At 33.5% G+C, this 21,964-nt stretch overlaps 1 long non-coding RNA gene across 1 annotated transcript in view; it reads right to left on the bottom strand.

Moving 5' to 3' along the window:
• Nucleotides 1-1,180: 1,180 nt before the first annotated feature.
• Nucleotides 1,181-21,964, bottom strand: part of LOC149090033 (uncharacterized) — a 105,284-nt gene continuing 84,500 nt past the window's right edge. Inside the window, exons 2-3 of the long non-coding RNA XR_016193145.1 lie at nt 3,881-3,976; nt 1,181-1,257 (exon numbers count right to left, since the gene is read on the bottom strand). This is a non-coding gene — a long non-coding RNA (uncharacterized LOC149090033). The remainder of the gene's footprint in view (nt 1,258-3,880; nt 3,977-21,964) is intronic.

Raw genomic sequence — 21,964 nt, 5'->3', positions numbered from 1 at the left:
TGACAAAGGTTGGAGACGCACCAGGGTGTCGCGGTGCCCACTTTCAGAACCCCTGGTATAGACTGTAGAATGATGCTAACCTTGTTATTACGTGTTACCTTCGCTTCACTATATTGGGAAATTTATCACCAAGTATGTAAAGTTTTAGCCGTACGAAAACTATTGGAAAAATTGTTTTCCCAAATCAACACATTCTTTTCGAAAATGCGTTTACTTTCTTTCTTTCTTTGTTAAGTGAAATTTTTTCAGGGGGAAAAAAACGGCAAGAAAAAATTTAATTTGTACAGCTTTAGCTTTCTTGATTACTCTCAGGGTTACAGCATTGCTATCAGCTTAAAAACGCCAAGTTATACGTTTGGTGCACGTTCGCTGAATCCGGCTGGATTCGAAAATGACGTCATCAATTTTTAATGAGTTTTAACTCCATAATTATTCGCAACATCAATAAACTGAAAATACTATTCTTCTGTATACACATACAAGCTCTTTCATACTACTATCACTTAACCATACATGCGCACCTCGTACACATTCCTCTGCGAAATTTGTAACGAATCGGTACATGCTGGAATGTGTGTCCTGAGTTTTTTGTGTGTGTGGCCCCTAGCGTATTTATATTGTCAGTGCTTGTTCCGTGGTATTTCATGGTGATGTCATCTGTCTTCTACATCTGCTCTTTGGTACTACTAGTACTACTACTTTAGCGCACAACAACTCCGGTCATGTCACCATACAACAATTTACTACCGTTCGAGCTGGGTTGAAAGTGAGGGCGCCATCTATCGACGATTGCGTCAGGTTCGGTAGATACCCGTGTCCTTCCGAAGAATCGAAACCTCGGATCAGACAGCAATCTTCAAGGTGGCAGACGAGCACCTTACCACTGCTCCTTGGCACGTGACACACCTCTTCATTTTCTGAGGGGGCAGTCCAATAATTATTTTGATCACGTCTTGTATACCAAAACAGCAAAAAGTAAACCCTCCTTATTTTTATAAAATCATGTTTTTAACAGGTTATTTCATCGATTATATCATCATTTTGACAAGCAAAATAAAAAAATTTAAAAACAAAACACTTTATTATTCACTTACAGCGTGAACATTGTGTTGATGACACAAGCTTTCATACAAGACAAGTCCGGAGATCATGCCACGGCATTTATCGTACAACCAACATGCAGCCAACTACGAAATCCCATTTCGTCTCGTGAGATGAAGATCTCCATCTTCATTTTTCGCTATTCGGAGAATGTTCCTAAGAATATAAAGGGGAAAAGAAGAGATGATAAATAAATAAAACAAGCGGGACATAATCACAGAGATCGTCTAGAAATTCTTGGCCTCAATCCAAAGTGAATTCCTCTTCTCTCTGCCGATGCTTTCGTGTAATTCCCTAATTTCACGAATCTAATACATCTTTATTGGTGCTGCAGCGGGACGGACGGACGGACGAATAATTCACTAATGCGATCGATGATAACGTTACTTTTCTTACAAACTTCATGTGAAGAGAATATTTTACCGTAACACCCCGACTTCCGCTACCCCGAGTAGCACGATTTTCGGGGGGGGGGGGGATTTCGTTATTTCTTGTTACGGGAGTACTGCTGAGACAGTGGAAATCGTTAAGTGATAATCAAGTAAAGAACTGTCACAAAAAAGATAAACTTTGCCTGGTTTTAATTTATACAAAAATTGCCAGTTTTCAAGACAAAAATTTCAAGACAATTTCGTATAAATTAAAAGACCATTCGACCAATTGAATTTATTTGTCTTGAAAACGTGGCAATTTTTGTATAAAGTAAAGAACTGTTTATTCAAACAGAACAGTATTTATATAACACAATTACACGAGCAAATGGTATCTAAACATGGCGCTGTGTGGTAGTGTGGGCATCGTACTGGACGCTCATCGTGAGGATCTAGGTTCGAATCCTGTTGATGGCACAGTGGTGGCAACACTCTATATAGCAGAAGGCTCTACGTTCGAAATTCGTGACGTCACTACTACTACTACTATTACTTAACCGTACATGCATCTCGTACACATTCCTCTTCTAATTTTCTAACGAATCGTCGAACGAATTTCTAACAAATCGGCATATGCCGGAATGAGTGTTCTGAGTGAATGTATGGCCTTAACGTATTTATGTAGAAGTGTTGCGCTTGTTTCGTGTTCATGCTGCCACCTGTCTTCCATTTTCTGAGTAAAGATGGAAATTCTTGAATTTTTCATGTTATGCCAGTATCGTGTTGTAGGCCTGCCTGCTCTCTGTCGGGATACTTTTTTTAAATGGGAGACCGAAACTTTGCCGGGATTTAGAATCTAAAGGATCGTTTTCTATTTACTACTTTGTTAATATACAATATATACAAATACAACGCCACAACAGGCAAATTGCCCAACGAGGTGGCTGACTTAAGAACATCATGGATCCCCGAGCCATTTTTTGGAGGTCCTACCTACTGCTGCTACTCCACACATGCACCCCGCCCACACCCCCCCCCCCGCGGAACCCCCAACGAATCGGTACATGCGGGAATGTGCGTGTACGTGTAGTGAAACCTGACGTGAAGTTTTTTTTTTGTTTCTCTGTAATGCTTATTATGTGTAGTGCTACCATCTGCCACCAGTTTTTCTAACTATGAGTGAAGTGTTATGATTGAATGATTTATCGTTGTAGGACTGTTGCTCTCTGTGGCGAGACTTTTTAACGGGGAGATCGGCTCGCATTTACGCCTTGAAGTTGGGAACCACAGAAAACCAACTTCAGCCGACCACAACAAGAATTTGGTATAGGAGGTCACAATTTTATACCTGAAATCCCATGCCAGTATAAAAAAATATATTTGTTTAATATATTTAATTATATGTAATTATATGTAATTATTCTTTGATGACAATTCACCTGGTCTGCAATTTTCAATTAATTTCATCTCATGGTTTGAAGTTTTTTTCCTTGCCTCCAAACACGAGAAGCTCCTTTCTTAGAATATGGGTCAAAGTATTATCAAAACATTCAAAACTTTCATTTGTTTCATTTTCATCAGCTTTCATTTGTACATATTTTATCGTGCAAATACAGATTTTTGTTAGCCTTTTTTACCGGACCGGATTACAGTCACATCACAAGTTAAATTAATGAAGCCCCCATAAAAGAGTGCCCTAAAAACTACAGTTATGGTAGGAAAGAAATAGATAGGTATTCCTAAAATTTGCGTCCCATCTAATACATTAATTATATAGCTGTTAATAATTAATAATTACAATAACTATAACATATGTATTTCTATGAAAAACTATACTCCCACTTACGCGGTTGTCGCCGATCCCACCTATCACGTAACTTCGGCGTATTACTGTATGGAACTTTCTAATATTTATGTAACAATTGAGGACTTTTCCACTATAAACTTCGCTTTTTTTTTCCAAACTAAATTTTTTTTTCAAATAACGGAAAAAAAATTCTACGTTTATTTAAGAAATCCAACATGTATTGCAATTACTTTCATCTTATGTTTGGTTTTATTACTGACTTTTATGTACCGTAAGAAAACTGAATGTACGTTCCAAGAAGAAATACAAAACCCTTCTCCGTAGAATCCACTTTAACTAAGGAACAAAGAAAATTTTAGCGAAATACGATTTCCATTGACTTCTTCAGTTTACGATGATCACATATAGATCTTATACTATGTTTCTCCCTAAATAAGATTATTTAAAAAATAAAAAAAAGAGAAAAAGATTGCTATCGAAATAAAAGGGGAAAAAAATCTGAGTTTATACTGTAGATATTTTTTTTTTTCAGAGAATACGGATGTGTATGGCGTGTATATAGATATATACATGGGATACACGATACACTAAAAGCTCTTACTGCAATTGGATGAGATGTGAAAGACTCCCTTCAAAGTGGATTGATAGCTGCCGCCGCAAGCCTTTCTTTTCCGATTCTTTCCTTCGACTGACGTACCTTGGACCGCAAAAAAAAAAAAGAGAAATGTCGTTTACAGTTGTAAATACTTAAGACAATTAGAACAATTGCATTTAGCTTTTTTTTTACTTGTTAAAAGATACGTAATCGATAAAATCACGTGACTTTTAGAATCCGGATATATTCTTGTCATTTAAGGGGGGTGGTGGGGGGGGGAGAGTTGATGCACGTGAATTTTCTAATCGTAATTTAATAATTAATAATCACAGAGGGCAATAATAATCCATTATTAAAATTTGATATCATCAGTTACGAAACGATTTCAAAAATTTTAATGATTAATCTTTTAGCTGCTGCATATTACTCTACTTTGCTGGAATCAGCATCACACTACAGAATTTTTTAACCATGCTGAAAACCGAATGTTTTAATATGGTATTCTCCTATACTGACACTTCTCCAATTTGAAATTGCTCACTCGTAACTCATGCACTTTTGTTGTATTCATCCAGCAGAATAGAATTTTTTACGAATTTAGATCGTGGAGATTTGCTGGGTTCCGATCGCACAACGGCATTTTTTTTTTTTTAACAAGTTACAATAAATCCAACGCGAAAGGCAAATTAAATACTGACAAACGTTTTAGCTTAAAAATTGTGGCGTTCCCAAAGAAATAAGTACTCAGTTTTGTTTTGACGAAAGGTTAGCATGACAGTTCGAACCCGAAATTAAGATCGAAAAAACGGCATCTACAGTGCGCCGAAATTACGTCAGAATTTTCAAACTTTTATTTGTGTTTAGAGATTGCTTGTTTAACAGCTTGGTTGAGAAAAACAAAGTGTGTTTTCTTGTAGAATGTTTTCGAACTAAATTTGCTCATACAAAAATCATGATTCCCCTCCCCCCAAACTTTGAATTACCAAAAACACTCGAAAAAAAATTCAAATTAAATAAGAAATATTGAAATTAAATTAGATAGAAAACTCGAAGGGAGTTCGTAAAAATACGAAGAAATTTCAACATAAATGGGCGCATTAATTTTGAATAAATATATTGTAAAATGAGACTGAAATAGAATAAAAATATTTTATGGCAATAATTGTTTTAATTGCCAATAAATTATGACGAATTCTTTCAAATGATTCATAAAAGAGAGAAAGTAAATAATAAAGTGCGTAGAATTCATTACGCACTACAGAACTGGCCGTTACAAAAACGCATAATTATCTGAATATATTAATTCCATTACATATAGTTCAGTCCAATTCAAGACATTTTCTGGAACATTTTTAACTATTATTGGCGATAAGAACTTTTTTTTTGATAAAAGATGATAAAAATGTTATAACGTGTAATTACCACTGATAATTGCAACGTTATAATTCTCGACGAGTGTTTTTAGCATAGAAAATAGTTATCTTCGTAAAATCTCGAGTCCTGAGAAAAAAATCCGATTTTATGTTCTAAATTGCAGTTCTCAGGCATGTCTTTAAAACTTTGGAATCTGGAAATTTTCGAATATTATTTGCCTATATATGACAAAATTATTATTATTATTTTCAAAATTATCACTTTTGTGAGAAGCTTGGTGAATTCAGTGTTGATAATATAAGATAGAAATGCATGTTGGTGAATAGCATAACTTGAAGAATACTAATAGTATTTCGTTCAAACATTATCATTTACTTTTATTGAAGTAGGATACCAACTTATAAATCTAATCACTACACATAAAAGTTATTAAAAACGATAACGAATTCATTCTCTTGGAAATTTAATTTCTTCTTTGAACACATCATCAGAAATTTCTGAACCTCCCGAACTTGAAATAATCAATGCATTTCTGTAATAATGCTGCACAGCAAACGAATATCCACGTGTCAATACCCAATATCTCAAAATCTCCAGTGATAATGACAATAAAGACTCTATGAATTTGATGATTATATTTAATTAAACCAATCAAAGAAAAAATCCAATTACTTTAATTTGTTTTTTTTTTATCTTAGTTTACAATCGATTCCAGTCACACACGGATTAATACCGGCCATTAAATGTCTTCCTCTAAACTTAATTTTTATTGTCCCGTATATACACAAAGCAATTCCGAGGCATTTATATTCCGGAAACAAACAAACAAGCGAAGAGAAAAGTTATATTACCTCTCAAAAGTAATTATAAAGGAGAAAAGATGGTTGGCTGTTCTAAATTGGATCTCATGTTCAGCTTGTTTCTTAATGCGAATATCGTGAAGCTTCGGGATTTGTTTTTTGCAATTTTATTTCTTTTATCCGAACTCCTGCGTTTAATAGGCCTCTTGAGTATTAGTACTAAATATTTCTCTCCTTTAAGCTCAATAATTTTTCAAAAGAACAGGGGCGTATGAATAGGAAAAAAAAATGGTTGCAAATTTTTTTTCTATTTGTTATTATTATTCGCTAGTTTCTCGCTGCATAAAAATGAACTTTTAAAGCAAATCGGTTTGGAACGGGCTTTAATGGCACAAACTTCAGCTGTGTTTTCAGTTTTAACCTCCTGTGCGTCGAATCAATTTTAACTGCTTCCCTTTCCTCTAGCTAACAAATTATCAAGCATTGAATTTCTTAATTAACTTTAACAGAAAGTTTCTGCATCTCGGAACCACCCACTTAATTGACTTTTTAATTACGAAAAGGGGGGGGGGAGAGGCAGCGGCTTTATTAATTTCTTTATTAACGTCCCCTCTTTCCTTCTCTGTCTTCTATGCAACTTTGCAGTATCCGGTCTTGGTTAATTGCTATTGAAAGATGAATTGCAACGCCAGTTTACGGAACAAAATAACTGGAAAAAAGTTTTGTTTTTTTTAAATTGCGTGTTTTAATTCTTTTCGGAATTATAGCCATCTAGCTTTTTCACGGTGGTGAAACATTTGAAATGGAATTATTTTAATTTACTTGTCAATTAAAAATTCGATTTTCTAAAATTAGACTGATTTTAAGTAATTCTTTCATCAGCTTGCCAGTGATCTCACTTTGATCATGGCGGATTTAAAAGAATGGTATTAAAGTTAATATAATGTTGCAAAAGTCTTATGTATGTTGAACCTAAAATACTGTTAGAAAATTCTTTTGTTGAAGTTGGAATGCTGTTGGAAAGCCTTTCGTTGAAAGTCAAAATACTGTTAGAATAGCGAAATGGTAACATTAAAGTGTCGTTGAAAATGACTTTCTGAAGCTTAAATACTATTGGAAAAAAAAGCTTTTCCTACTATTAATATTCGGATAGGAAAGTATTTTTTCGTACTCTTGCTACGGCTGTAAAAGTTTTTTTGTGCAACTGAAGATGCTGTTAGAGAAGTATTTCATTCAATAGTGTTAGAAATTCTTCTTGATCGATTGAAAATACTGTTGTATTTCCAGAAATATTTTTAAGAGCATCTTTTTCAGTCACCTGGCTGGGCAATTCGTCTGTTACGGTGATTGTATTTGTATAAATTTTTCTTGAAGTCAAAACTGCTTTAAAATTCTTTGAACTCGATATTATAATAGGCAAGTCTCTTATCAGAACCAGAATGAGATTGTAAAACTTTTTGTAGAACTCAAAACAATCATATAAAAGGTATTTTGTAGAAAATACTGTTCGAAAAGTATTTTGTAGAACTCAAAACATTGTTCAAATGTATTTTTCCAAACTCAAAATACTGTTGCAAAGTTTCGTTGAGCTCAAAGTTTGATGCACGAAAATTTATTGAGCTCAAAATGCTGTTGCGATAATCTTCTGTTCAACTCAAAACAGTGCTGGGAAACCTTCGTTGAACTCAAAAATTTGGTGCAATAGTTTTGTTGAACTCGAAAATACTATAGTGGGAAAGTTTTTGTTGTGGAGTTAAAATATCATTAGAAAAGTTCTTTACGGTGAAATTCAGATGATTCGAAAAGTTTTTCTTAAGGTTAAAATGATTTCAGAAGTCTTTTTTTTTAGTTTATCATTAGACATACCATTATAAAAAATATCTACTCAAGATTACCCATTTTTAGAAAAATACTTTGATTCAAGTCCTGTTCAGAAACTATTAATGACTGATAACCATCAATGTTTTGCACTGTGTTGATTGGAATGGTTTAATAAGTACAATAATGGTTCTACAAACTAACTTCATATAACAAATGAGATTACGACATGTTCCTGTGTGTTAGTCTCAACTGACAATGATTCCCAATTTATGCATGAACGGAAACTAAAAAATTAGCACAATATAAAATACTAGGTTTTTCCTCCGTATAATCCGTGGATTATCTGTTAAAAAAAGTGATTAAACATTGAAAAAACCGCAGAAAATGGTGTCATCGGCCTGATGAGTATTCTGATGGGAAGATTTTTGATTGAACTGTAAATTTTGTTTTGTGTGTAAATAATGCTGTTGTTTCGCAAATAAATTTCATTAATTAGCGTACGAATGGATTGATTATTGAAACACAATGTAAGTTTTTATTGTTATCTTTTTTGAAATTTCGCATGCGGATTATGCGCAACTGCGGATTATACGCAGAAAAATACGGTACTTCCCGAAATTTCTTTTACAAACCATTATATCACAAAAGAAGTACATCGTTATCACAGTTTCTCAAGATAAATCATCATCCCAGTATAGAATACATGTCAAAATTTTTGGTATTAAAAAAAAATATTTTTTCTCAAAAGACATTTGTTATTCTAGAAAATTCCATAAATATAAGCTTATTATGTACATTGCCGGTATCAAAAATCCGTACTATTATTTATTTATTCATTTTTTTTCTCTCTCTGATGGCAGAGCCAGGGTACGAAATAGCTGTGAAAGCAAGTGGCACGTCTTCCACAAGCGATTGGTTCCTCACGTATACAAACGGCCGGTTGTTCCTGAGGAACGTGAGCGGTTCCTATTTACATGGAAGAAAAACACAGTCTCTCTCTCTATTCCTACCTGACTTCCACGTATATTATTCATCGAGGTTAAGAAGCCCGATTTTCATACATTTGTTGATGTAATTTTTTTCTTTCTTCTTCTTTGACGCTAGATATTATACTACCGAGAAATATTTACAGGAATGCAGAAGAGGAGTTGGAAAAAGTGGGGGGTTAGGTTTAAAATCCCTTACACCCTCCGTTTCCCACGGCCGTTCATTTTGCCGAGAAAAACATATATTCTCTTTACGACGGGCCTCCATCCAAAATTATGGTTATGTCTTGAAAGGTTATATCTACACTGAAAGTCTTAAAATATAGTCATCGCGGAGAGGAGCGTGTTTGCTCATAAAGTTTCCGGCTGAGCTGCTTCGTGGCAAAGGACCTGGAAAAGTAAAAAAAAAAAAAAAATGGAAGAAGCCTGTAAGTAGCTTTTCGTCGTAATAGCCTCCAGAGATTGAAGTCATGGGAATGAAAGTCTCTGTATGTATGTGAGCGCAGGTAGACAGTATTTGTTGTTTCTTTTTTTCCTTTACGGATCCAAAAAAAAACCCATTTAATGCTTTACTGTTGGCTATTTCTTAGGTGGGTTTTTTTTTCTCTCTCTTGCACTGTCTTTAATTTCTCGCACCTTTGATTCCTTGGACCTTTCTTTTTATTACTTGCTAATCTCTCTCTCTCGCATGCTATTCTCTGCGTGAGCAAATAGGAATTCGGGACTGTTTTTACGTGTTTCCACCGTATCACTCGAAACAAAACACACACCATCCGGTGTTATTCCAGTTGTTAACATCACGCCTCATTAATTAACTTCCTACATGATGGGGACTCGGTTAAGATGAGTTTATTGCGTTTCGCTCAGTGGCGTCACGTAATCGAAATGGTAAACATGGTGGAGGCTGGAAAAGAGCAGTGGAGTATTTTCGGTCATAAATGCGGATGAAAAAGTACTGGGGAAATTTTTCGTGTTTTTCTCTTTCCTTATATCGTCATTAGCACAAAGGAATTTTCTAACGTTTCATCCAATTTATCTCTTAGTATACCGTCTATTTTGTTACATAAGCATTCCGATGTGATTAACAATTTATTCAGACAACATCTATTACTCTTTACTTATGAACAGAAAACTGGGTAGTTCCGATTTCATCACCAATTAACAACTTTAGCTGTTGTTATTCCGTAGAGAGGTGGGACCTTTGTTCAATTTTCTTTCGCATTGTGTTTCATCGGATTTATACTACTACGTTCAAAAAGTTCCGAGACTTATGTAATTACTGAAGAATGAATATGGATAGAACCTGTTCAGTTGGTATTTCCTTCGAAGTAACTTATGCGCAGTTATGCAGATTTGTCATTGTAAGATGTAAATGCGAATTGCAAGCGTCTTTTCTTTCTTTTTTTGACACGCACTTCAGTGCTTTTGTTGCCACTCGCTGCATTTTTTTGGAGAACGGGAATCATTGTCACTTAAGCAAATACTTTATCTGAGGAAAAAGTGACATGGGGCAAGATCAAGTGAATAAGCTGGTTCTGAAAGTATGGGAATGGGATGTTTTGGATGTAATCGGACACGTAATCTGTGACACCAGGAGGGATCCGTGAGTTTTTAAACGTCCGTATGATTTGGTGCAACGCAAGCAACCAGATCTTTGGGGGGGGGGGGATGAAAAAAGGAGGATAAAAAGGGGTTTTCATTATTTTTTATTGCTCTTCCTCAACTTTTCCCCCATTTTTTTGAATCCAAATATCTCAGTAAATATTGCACTTAGAAACGTGAATTTCTTTTCTTTTGGTGGTATTAGGAGAGACAGAGAAACAAGAATTTTCGGAAAAATTCCTAGCTGTTACAAACTTTTTAAAATCGAAATGTATGCCAAAAGTTTCAAGAGGTAAAGGTGAATAGTCATTTTTCTCCAGAAAAATCTCTTTGCAAGTATTATAATAATTTTTTTAGTAAATGCAGCATTGCAAAAGTCTATTTGAAAGTTTTTACATTTTTTTTTCATCGTTACATCGCTCCCTCATGCGAGGAACACGAAGGTGCAACGTCCTTGGAAAAGAAAGAGCATGAGAAATGACGTTTGGATGTTGACTCTACCTATGTTACTTTAACCCAGTGGGCAATATCGCCCCCACTCCCGGTGGGCGATGGAATTTTCCGGGGGTTGATAAAAGCTACAGATTTAACATATGATCCTATGGGTGCATTTGAGTTTTGGCGACGAGAGAAAAGATTTCTGAAGAAGGGGGCGATGAAATACAAAGGTGCTTTAATCCTTTCAGACTCCGGTGGCGATGACACGAGCATTAATTTTTTTCGAATTTTCAAAATGTTTTTGCATTTTTGATACTCCAAAAATGCGTTAAAAACAATGAATATCTCAGTAAATGTTAATTTTTTTCTTTTGTTTTTATTTTAAATATTAAATTTTTTGTTTTTAAATTTTTAATTTAATAATTATAATAATATTAATAGTTTTAATTTAATAATTTTAATTTAATAATTTTAATTTAATAATTTTAATTTAATAATTTTAATTTAATAATTTTAATTTAATAATTTTAATTTAATAATTTTAATTTAATAATTTTAATTTAATAATTTTTAATTAATTTTTTTTCCCAAAAAACATTTGAACAAAGTGAATTATTAAAAAAAGAAATAATTCACTTTGTTCAAATGTTTTCAGTCAAGATGATGCAGAGTATGTTCATTTTCACATACAAATTTTTCCCAGAATTTTATTGCTAAATTCTGTGAAATAAATCACACTTTTCCAGAGTCAGTTTCACCGAAATTATTCTTAACCCCCCCCCCGAAAGTTCAACTTTGGGTGCCGCCCTGTGATGAGAACCCCAAAGTTCATATTCACCATATTTCTAACTCAAAATTTACACAATCCTTTAAGTCAGGGCTCAAATCCCTAAGGTCAAAAAACATTCTACAGTAAGGAAAAGCAATCACACATTTGTGTCACCAGGGTCTGAAAAGGGCTATGGAAGCAATTTTCCGAAAATGTTTTGTAACATGTCTTTCAATATGGATGCACATTCGATTTTCAGGCAAAACGTAAGTAGCATAATAAGTAGATACCGGAAATTTAGGCATTTAAAATTGATAAAATAGGTAAGCAAAAAGGCACTAAAAATGCTTGAAATAGGCGCTAAAAAAATTTATAATCGATGAAAAATAAGTAGAAACTAAGATATCAAGGGTCCGAAAAATGACTAAAAAATTTACTCCCTCTGTGCTTCCACATTTTAGTTTACAATAGTTGCATTATTAGCCAAGCTAAGTTGATACTGCTAAACCAAAAAAAACAGTTAGCCTTCAAGCTTAGGTCGGAGGCGATTTTTTCAACTACAGGCACAATAATGTTAGCCAAAATACAAGAACAATAATTAGTGAATAATTATGAATTATATTTCAATTAAAATCTGTTCTAACAATCTCGATGTGAATTTGATTGCATGTATGTGGAATGAAAATGTATGTATGTAAAAACTATGTATAGCAGAGATGAAAATCTTTGTTATTTCTATACCTGGCAGTACCAAGTATTGTCAGATACATCTCAAGCATTAACACCTATTTACGCTTAATGGGGATGGTAGTAGGGGTGTCTTTCTGAAAAATAATTAATGCTAATAATTTAATTTTGTGTAAAAGAGCAATTCCTTTGAGGATCTCAAAGCTTAAAATACCCGAGTGTTAAAATATATGACCTCTAAAATTCAAGAACAAACATAAAACGATGTCGAAATAGTCCGGAAAAACTCAAACAAGTTTAAAAACAAGCGAAAAAAAGGGGCATTTATGGATACTTCCGGCCTGTAATAATACGTCTAACCAGAGCTCATTAAAAAAAGAAAGTGAAAATTTTTGCACATTCGTGCTTCTAGCATAAGGGCGGACGGTATGAGGAAAAGTAAATTAAATTGACTGTTTTTTTTTTGTATGAGATGAATTATTTCCGTAATTTCATAAGATAAAATACCAGATCGGAAGAAATGGAACAAGTTTCGGCTCAACTCATTCATATGAGAAATGATTTTTTTTCTCTTGTACCAGACGCGTATCGAAGAGCTCAATATGAGACACTTCATTTTTGTACATCCGCAGACTTTATATATTTTGTCTAACCTTAAAGAAAAAAAATGATTATGACAACGAAAGAATATAGAGGGTTTTATTTTTTCTGAAACGCGAGATATGACAGGCTGTGGACATATAGTAATATGTGTATGTGACACCATTCCGTTTTTTTTTTCCTCTCATACCCATTTTTTTTTTCCTACGTAAGTCTCAATATCCGGTGCTGAGATTCTCTCGACATTTCTTATTCGGAGGCATATACATATTATATATATTCTCTATCGCCCCCCCCCCTTCTCATAAAAGTGAAATCGATTCCAAAACTTATGTGCTTGTCTTTTTTTCTCTCTCCCCTTTTCCTGAAGCTTCTCCTAAAAGTAATGAATATCAAGAGAGGAGAGATGCTTGAAGGATCCACGTACAGAGTTCCTGTACGATATATATATTTCGCCTCTTATATATATATTTGTTATATATATTCTGTATAATATGTATACAGTGTGCTTTACAAAGAGTGTTCGAAAGAAATAAAAATTCTACTGTTGATTTTTAAATTTAAAAAAAGAAGAACAATATATCAGTTGAGAAATATTTGTGGAAATAACATTTTTCCCTGAAGTAATAATTAAGGGGTGTTGGTGCACGAAAATGTTCCAAAAAACACATTTTTGAATTTTCAAATTCAATGCAATTTTCAGCATCTAATTGTGCTCAAGCTTTTGTTCTACCTGTACCAGAAATATTTGTAAAATATTGTACTATAAACTGCTGGCAGGTATTGTATATGCTAATGTTCTTTTCTGAAAACTATGGTTTTTTTTTAGATGAGGAACTTTTTTTCGAACACTACTCATTCAAATGTCTTGAAACTTTGTTTGTCCTTCAACACTATGGTGTTACATATTTTAACACGAGTTTTTATTAAAAACATTAAAAAAAAAAAAGGAATTTGCGGCACAAAATATGGATAAATTTTGATAATATTTGAAAAAAGTTGTTTGTTGTTGAAGTTAAAATTTGAGAAAAAAACGATGATTAAAATTGTGAAATGCTCCTGTTAAATTGTATAAAAATATTCATATTAATTAAGAAAAATAATTGAGTGCCTACAGAGTGAATAGAAAATGTTTCTTAAAAGAAGGAGATTTTTTCCATAGGAAAGCCAAGATGATGCATTAACCCCCTTAAAGTGAAAACGTTATTTGAAATAAAAATATCGATTTTAGTTTTTTATAAAAGCCCTGTTCGTTGTGATTATAAGACAGGCCTTGTTTTGTTTACATGACGCTTAGAATCGAAGTTAAGTCCACTTCAGTGTTGAGTTTTTTGCATATAAGTGAATCCGTGAATAAAAACTTTTAACGTGTTTTGCAAAGAATGCTATTTTTTGAATTTTACTAGTTTGAAACATGATTTATAAAAATCTGTTCATTGTGTCATTATGAAATTTTAATACATTGTTTTGCTATACATTTTTGAGGTTATACCTAAACTTTAAGGTCTATCACGTACACTTGTCTTATTACGATGTATTATATATCATATGTAGTATACAATTTCAAAAACATTCACATGTACATTAACAGATTTGAGTCTAACTTATAAGCATACCATACAATCCTTCAAATTTTGGTTCATAACCTGCGTCATTACTATTTCTGAAGGTACGGAATAACGAAACATTCCACTCATTTTTTTTTTTTTTTGGAATTTTGCTTAAAGTAAACAAAAATATAGTTTAAGTTTCACTCCATCCTACCATTTTTTGTTATCAGGAGTACGGAGCTTATAGCACCCTACTATTTTTAGTTGTTGCCGCCATAGAAGATATACATGACATACATGATAATTTCTTACAGAGTGCTTGTATATGTATAAAAATACCTTAATAGAAAATAAAATGTTTTATAAATTCGTGAACAGTTCAAAAAAATTATAAAATTTGAAAAGTTATCACATTTTGATAAGATTTGCAGAAAAATTATTCTCAAAAAATTATTTTTTGTGTGCAAAAAAAAAGTCCAAAGCTTCGTCGTTAGAGGACGCTGCACAATAAAGCAAGTCAACGAAATATGCAAATCAGAGTGACAATTCAGGTCCATTCACTGCTGTCTGACTGGTTTCTTTGGCCTTCTATCGACAAAAATTCCCCCTCCCCTTCATGTTATGAGAATAACTTTTTCACAAAAACAACATTCATATTTACCAATGCCTTCAATTTTTTTATGAATTTTTAAAAAACTTACGAATTCATGGTGCACCCCTAAACGAAAAAAAAATTAATGGACTCTGATAAAAAAAATTCCAATCAGTGAAACTTGTTTCTCTTTATCGCAGTATAAAGGGTTTACCCTTGACTAAAGCTGGAGACTAATTTGGAATTTGGAGTTGGAAACTTCACTTATGAACTAGTTCATGCAGACGTTCTGCTGCAATTGACGCAGACGCAAAATCTTGATGGCTAATGAAATTTATACATCCATAAAATTTTCTTACGATAGCAGCACGCGTTTTTCTCGCACTGTCCAAGCAAACATACGTGTACATTTGCAAAAATGTATTTCCTTGTTTCCATAGCGTTGAGATGGAACCGTTCCAGCTTTAGGGGTCATTAAAGTATTACATCAGCATCGATGGGGGGAAGGGGTTTCCGATTTGCTGACTTTTGATGGCGGTGGAGGGGGGGGGGGGGGTTGAATGATGCTGGCGTCATCAACCATCCTTTATGAAGATATGAAATATCCTTAATGACAACTTATTCGGTGCGCCAAAAACGGAAAAAACGTTTCGATAGTTATTGGGCACCTGAACTAGCATTCTCCCTATTGATAAGTCCCCTACAGAGCCATTTTAGTGATCTCTAAATGTTTCACGGATCCTTCAAATGCTCTGGAAATGTTTCCGGGCCGTTTAAGTGCTCTGGAACTGTGCAACGCATCACTCAAGTGACCCGTAATTATGTCAGGATCACTTAAGTAATCTGGGAATGTTCCGCGGATAACTTGAGTGATGTAGAACCGCACTGGGGACTGCTTAAGTGCTCTAAAACTGTGCCACATGTCACTCGAGGGATCTCTAAATGTGCCACGGATCGTTAAAGTGTTCCGGAACTGTGTCGCGGGTTGCTTAAGTGATCTTTGAATGTGCCACGGGCTTACTTCAGTGATCTGAAAATGTGCCACCGGCCACTTAAATGCTCAGCAGTTGTGCCACTGGTCATTTAAGCGATCTGTAAATGCGCCGCTTAGTTCATTTTTACGAAATTGGGTTTGAGGGGGCAAGCCACATCACATAACCTTTAGGGCCATATTTGGTCTGTGGGTCAAGTGTTTACCATATATGGCTTAAAGGGTGGGTGAATTTTTTAAAGAGAAATTTTGAGTTCTTTACTCTGCAAATAGCATTGAAATTAACAGAAATCGACAAATTTACATATAAAGGTATTTTCTTTCGAAATTTTAATTTTTTTAAGAAATATATTTTACATTAAAAAATATATTTTCTTCGTCTAGGGGGGGGGGCGCACGAGCCCCCCCTATGCCCCCCTCCCACGTACGTTTCTGATCCCACCAATATGCATTAGGAGGTGGGGGGCAGTGCTGACGAAATTTTGCTGACAAGGGAAGAGGGTCAGAGTTTTGCTCACTTTTTTCTGACGGGGGGGGGGGGTCAAAATGGCTAAAAATTTGCTTACGTAATACTTGAACGGCTCCTTACATACAGGGTGACATATAAATTCGTGAATAATTCAAAAAAATAATAACAGTTGTGAATGAATTGGTATATTTTAATGCGGTTTACGAAAAAGTTAATCTCACAAGGGGGATTTTTTTTTTGTCCAGGAAAAAAAAGTGTGAATTGTTGTTGATAGGAAGCACTCCAGGTGCCCTGCCTGGACCGTAAACTTTCTCCAAGCCCTTCTGTGTCTGAAACGTACATAACAATTCAGCGTACAATTCGTGGCTGAGGAAAACCAACTTCATCAATAGTCTCTTATCCGCCAACTTTAAACCAAACCTGCCGAAACCTTATGTTAGTGCCAGCAACAGATAAATTCAGAAAGGAGATGTAAATCGTTCCCCCTGCATTCTATAGGTGTCTGATTTGCATATTTCCAGTGATTTGCTTTCGTGCAGCACCCTCTAATGACAAAACTGTGAACTAATTTTTTTTCCACACCGTAAAACTATCCCCCTTCGTGAGTTTTTTTGTAAACCGTATTCGAATATGCTAACAATTTTAATTTATATGATTTTTTTAACTATTTACGAGTTCATGGGATACCGTGTACATAACCAGTGAAGACGTGCAACATTTATTCAAAGCAAATTGTTATTCATTTGCTTGAAAATATACATGTACATATAAAAAATTCGTTTAAATAATAATTCGTTTCCAGTCCGATGTTGTAATTTTTTTTAAACGCGTTTCAGCATGTTCTAATTTTTCAAACAAAAGGGGGAAAAGCGTTGCCATTTTAGAATTCGTGTATTTTACTTATATAATGCATAGTTTTATCATCGATGTTCTCAAAAGAACCCTCTTAAAATATCCAAACGAAAGTTATATCCATACCATGAATTTGGGCTTCCGACCTAGACGATTTCATGAACTGTCTGTCCTCACTAGTTTCTGAAGTGTTCTAATTCAGTAGACTCTGGATTATTCGTCCCGTCCAAGTAATCCGGCGTTTTTTGGCGGATTTTCTTGGAGCAAAGAGCAGGAAAACACACGTCACTGGGCGTTTTAGCTTTTCAATTGATTCCCAGTAACCCGGAACACCCTGGTCTGATATGTGTCGGATTAGCAAGAGTCTACTGTATTTTGAAACAAACGTACACATACCAATTTCTGAAATCGGCCAGCTGAATTTTCCTTCTTAGATTTATCTTTGAAACAGCCAGCTGTCGAAACCTTCGTATCATGCATAATCACCCGTAGAAGTGATAATTTTTTAGTACTTATTTACCAACGACTATGCATAATTGCCTAAGGGAATTATGAAAATTACCAACGACGCTTCCGTTTTATGCATAATCGCTAGCAAAAATGATAAATTTAGTTGAATGTATCAAAATTACTAAAATGCTTGGTGGTTTATACACAATAACCGGTTATTATACATAATAATCGGAATTATCACGTTTTCCGTGTAACATAAACACAGAATGCAGCGCTTAAAAATGAAAATTTTATTCACTTGCCCCAATTACATTTCTCACCCCGGTTCATGAAACGGTTTCTCCCTCTATCGCTTCCTATACCGCACGGAAAAATATATTTCTCGAAGCAATTTCAGGAGGAAACCCATCAGAGACATCCCATACATACTGGTTCGTTTCAATGCAATATCTAAGTATTACTACAGTATGTTGAATGCAAATAGGATCAAAATGATGTAGTACATAAAACAGCAGTGAAAATATGTAATAGAAATTCTTGTGAGAGCAATACAGGGAAAAATATATATAAAATAACAAGTATATGGAGTATGAGAAAACGTCAAGAGAACTTAATATTCATAGAAATCCAAACGGAATGAAAAATAGTAGCAAATATAAACACACACACACACACACACACTCGAAGAGGAATTTCAAATTTTGATTCCGAAATTTAGAAGGAATGCGATGCATGTAATAATGTGAGCTATAAAATATTATTCAAAATGAAATCGTTCGATTTTTTTATTTGCCCCAAGAAGTTTCACGCACGAGTTTCTTTTACGAGGATCCGAGCAAAAATATAAATAAGGAGGAAGAGAGAGAGAGAGAATTTCAAGCACGTCCATATATTGACATAAAACTTGGACCATATGAGGTTCGACACCGGGAAAATGTTTATTTCACGTAGTTGGAATACGGAAACAGCAAAGATGCCTATTTCACGGCCATATCGGCTTTCGACAAAGAGAACATAGACTCAAAATAGACAAGGTGATATTTCGCTGTTTTTCTTCTTATTCCTTCGCGACCCTAACAATCTGGAGTTATATAAGGCAAGTATATGTGTATATAAATAGAAAACAGGGGGCTTTTCGCAAAAATACATCGAGGCAATCCTCAGAACAGGAATTTTCGAGCCTTGGTCCGCGGGCAACATTTGGCCCTCGAAGCATTATTTTGTAATGGCTCACGGATAATTTTCAGAAAATGGTTGAAAACATTGAAAAATGATTGATTTTAGAATTAATGAAACAAATACCGTAAAACCTCCCTTTTGCGGATACTGGTGGGACAAAAAAATTCGTCCGTAAAAGAGGGTTGACCGTTAATCGGAAATTTGGAATGCACACATTTATTAAACAAGGATAAATTATTATTTGACCGTAAAGGAGGGGGTAACCGCATGTGAGGGGTGTCCATTAAGAGGGAGTTTTGCTGTAATTTCAGAATTAATGAACGAAATAATTCCAAAATTGATGAAAATTCAGAATTACTGAAAGAAATAATTTTAGAATTATTTATTCTAAAAATTAAATTATCTATAAGTATTAGCTTATTATTAATTATCTTTAAATTATTTATTTTAGAATTAGATTTTTTTGAAGCAAATAATTTCAGAATTAATAAAAAAATAACTCGTACATCAAAGAGAAAACTAATTTCGTAATGTCTGATACAAATTATTTCACAGTCAGTCAAAGGATATATGGATAATTATAGAAAGAAATGATTTCAAGATATATTTAGGAGAATAATTTCAGAATTACTGCAATAAATAATTACAGAATCATTTAAAGTTATTTCAGATCAAAATTAATCTCAGAATTAATTAATTTAATCGGTAACTAATCAAAACTTTTCGAAATTGGTGGAAAAGAGGGTTTCGGAACGGATCGAAATTGGTAATTAATAACAGAAATAATTTCCGAATAAAAGTATTCTATTAGTTTTGGTCCCTTTTTAACTCGGAGCCCTATATTTATATCAAGTTGTCACTAATTACATGAGTTGGTAGCCCGCGGGCTTAGTGGAAGTTTCAACGTGGCCCACCGTGTCTCAAAGATTGAAAACCTTTGCCTTATAGTTTGGAAAATGCCAATAATTTTTTGCCGTCGATTTTCATTTAATTTTTATTCCAAATCCCTGAGGTGATATCTATAACGTTAATATACAGGTGAAATAAATTTTTGAAATGATGGGTTGTCATTAGTAACAAAATAAAATTCTTGTACATTTTTACAAGAAACAATTTGAATGTTTTTTTGATTTATCATGAAATTTAATTATAACTTTTACCATTTTCAATTACAATAGCATTTTAAAATCGCAGTTAATTAAAGGATGGATTTTCATATAAATTAGGAAAGTAGGAAATAATAAATGAAAAAATAATAAAAAAAAGAGTAAGAAAAATGAAAATAATAAAGTTTAAAATTATAAAAAATGAAAAAAAATTAAAATAATGGAAATAAAAAATTGAATTAAAATGATCAAAATTGAAAAAAAAATTTATAAAATATGAAAAAAACTTAGTAAGTAAAATCGTAGTAAGTAAATATCAAATTGATTTGAAATAAATGCATGTTTTTAAATTTGAAATTTAAAATTATATCAAGTTATAAGTTTCACATAAAAGTTGCTTATCAACACAGTTTCAATTAAAAATTAAATTTTTATAATGTTCAAACTAAACTTCATAATTTAATTTTGTAGTTATAAAACATCACCTTTGTTGAGATGTTTTTAATTAAAAGTGTTTATAAATTTTCATTAAAATATATTTTGCATTTTTATGAATTAATTATATATTTTTAAATATATATATATATATATATACACGCATATTATGAAGCGATAAAAAATCCTTTTTGTACATCAGGAAACTTATAAAATAAATTGTAACTGATGAAAATCAAATTTCGTATCTTGCATGGAAATTTAATACCGTGAATTTCCATTGCACTTCGTAATCGTAAGTATACAGAGGAATTTTTTTAGGATTTATTCATCTATAGGATTAAATAAATTGGGTAGCGTAGAAGATTTTGTGATTTCATGTTGTTCTTAAAATCCGGTTTATTTGAAATTTTTTTAGAATTTTCTACACAACATCATAAAAATTTCCACTGAAAAGAAACGTCCGTGCGAATATTGTAAACAACCCCTTTTGCAATCCCAAGACATGTTTCCGGACCAAGGAGAAAAATCCGGACTGAAGCATAAACAAGATGAAATTCATCTTTCCATCAAAATAAGGGCATATATAACTACAAGGTTGTATTTTTTTCGTTGGATATATGCACCGCATACTTATATTTGAATAAATATAAGAACAAAAAATACGTATGAGAATAGATGGCGCAGTGGGAAATACAGCATAAAAAGACACTAAATGAGAGCTATTGCTAAAGGGGGAGCCGCAAGAACGATAATTTTTTTTTTCACTTGGCTTGCCACAAATATGTTAGGTAAGGCAATAAAATGGAATGTAGAAACTTTGAAGGAATATGGAACGAGGAGTAGAAAGAAAAAACATTTTCTTATCACGCTTGCAGTAATTTTGCTTCTTCCTATACGCTATCACCAACTCTTGCCGTGGTCTAGTGAATAAGGTCTTGTCAGTGTATATCCCTACGTTTTTTTTAGCCACGGATATGAATTTTATGGACTATAAGTTCGTCAAATCTGAAACTTGTTTAGACTCTTACGCAACCAAAAATTCATTTTCATCCTCATAAATCATCTGAAAATTTAAGTATCGGCATCTTTAATGAGCCTAGAAAACTTCGAACCTATAAATTATAATTTAAATCATGCAAAACTGAGGTTTTAACGATTTGTAGCAGTTTTAATGTACTGAAGATGCACTTTATTCCTGTACATTATTCATAAAGATTGAATTATCGTAGATTTTTTTTTTTGCGCTAGGTCATGGAAATATTAAATAGAGCGTATTTTGTTTAATTGGGGAAGCATCTCAATAATTTGACTTCGATTATGCATATGAAGCATTGTATTGTATTGCACTGTCCTCAATGACATGCAAACTTTATAACGTTTATA

Source organism: Pholcus phalangioides, unplaced genomic scaffold, assembly GCF_987345545.1.
Source record: "Pholcus phalangioides strain wild (caught in Gottingen) unplaced genomic scaffold, Ppha-v1.0 ptg000001l_1, whole genome shotgun sequence".
NCBI classification, from domain to species: domain Eukaryota; kingdom Metazoa; phylum Arthropoda; class Arachnida; order Araneae; family Pholcidae; genus Pholcus; species Pholcus phalangioides.
The sequence above is the reverse complement of the archived record's forward strand: the minus strand, read 5'-3'. Positions and strand labels throughout refer to the sequence as shown.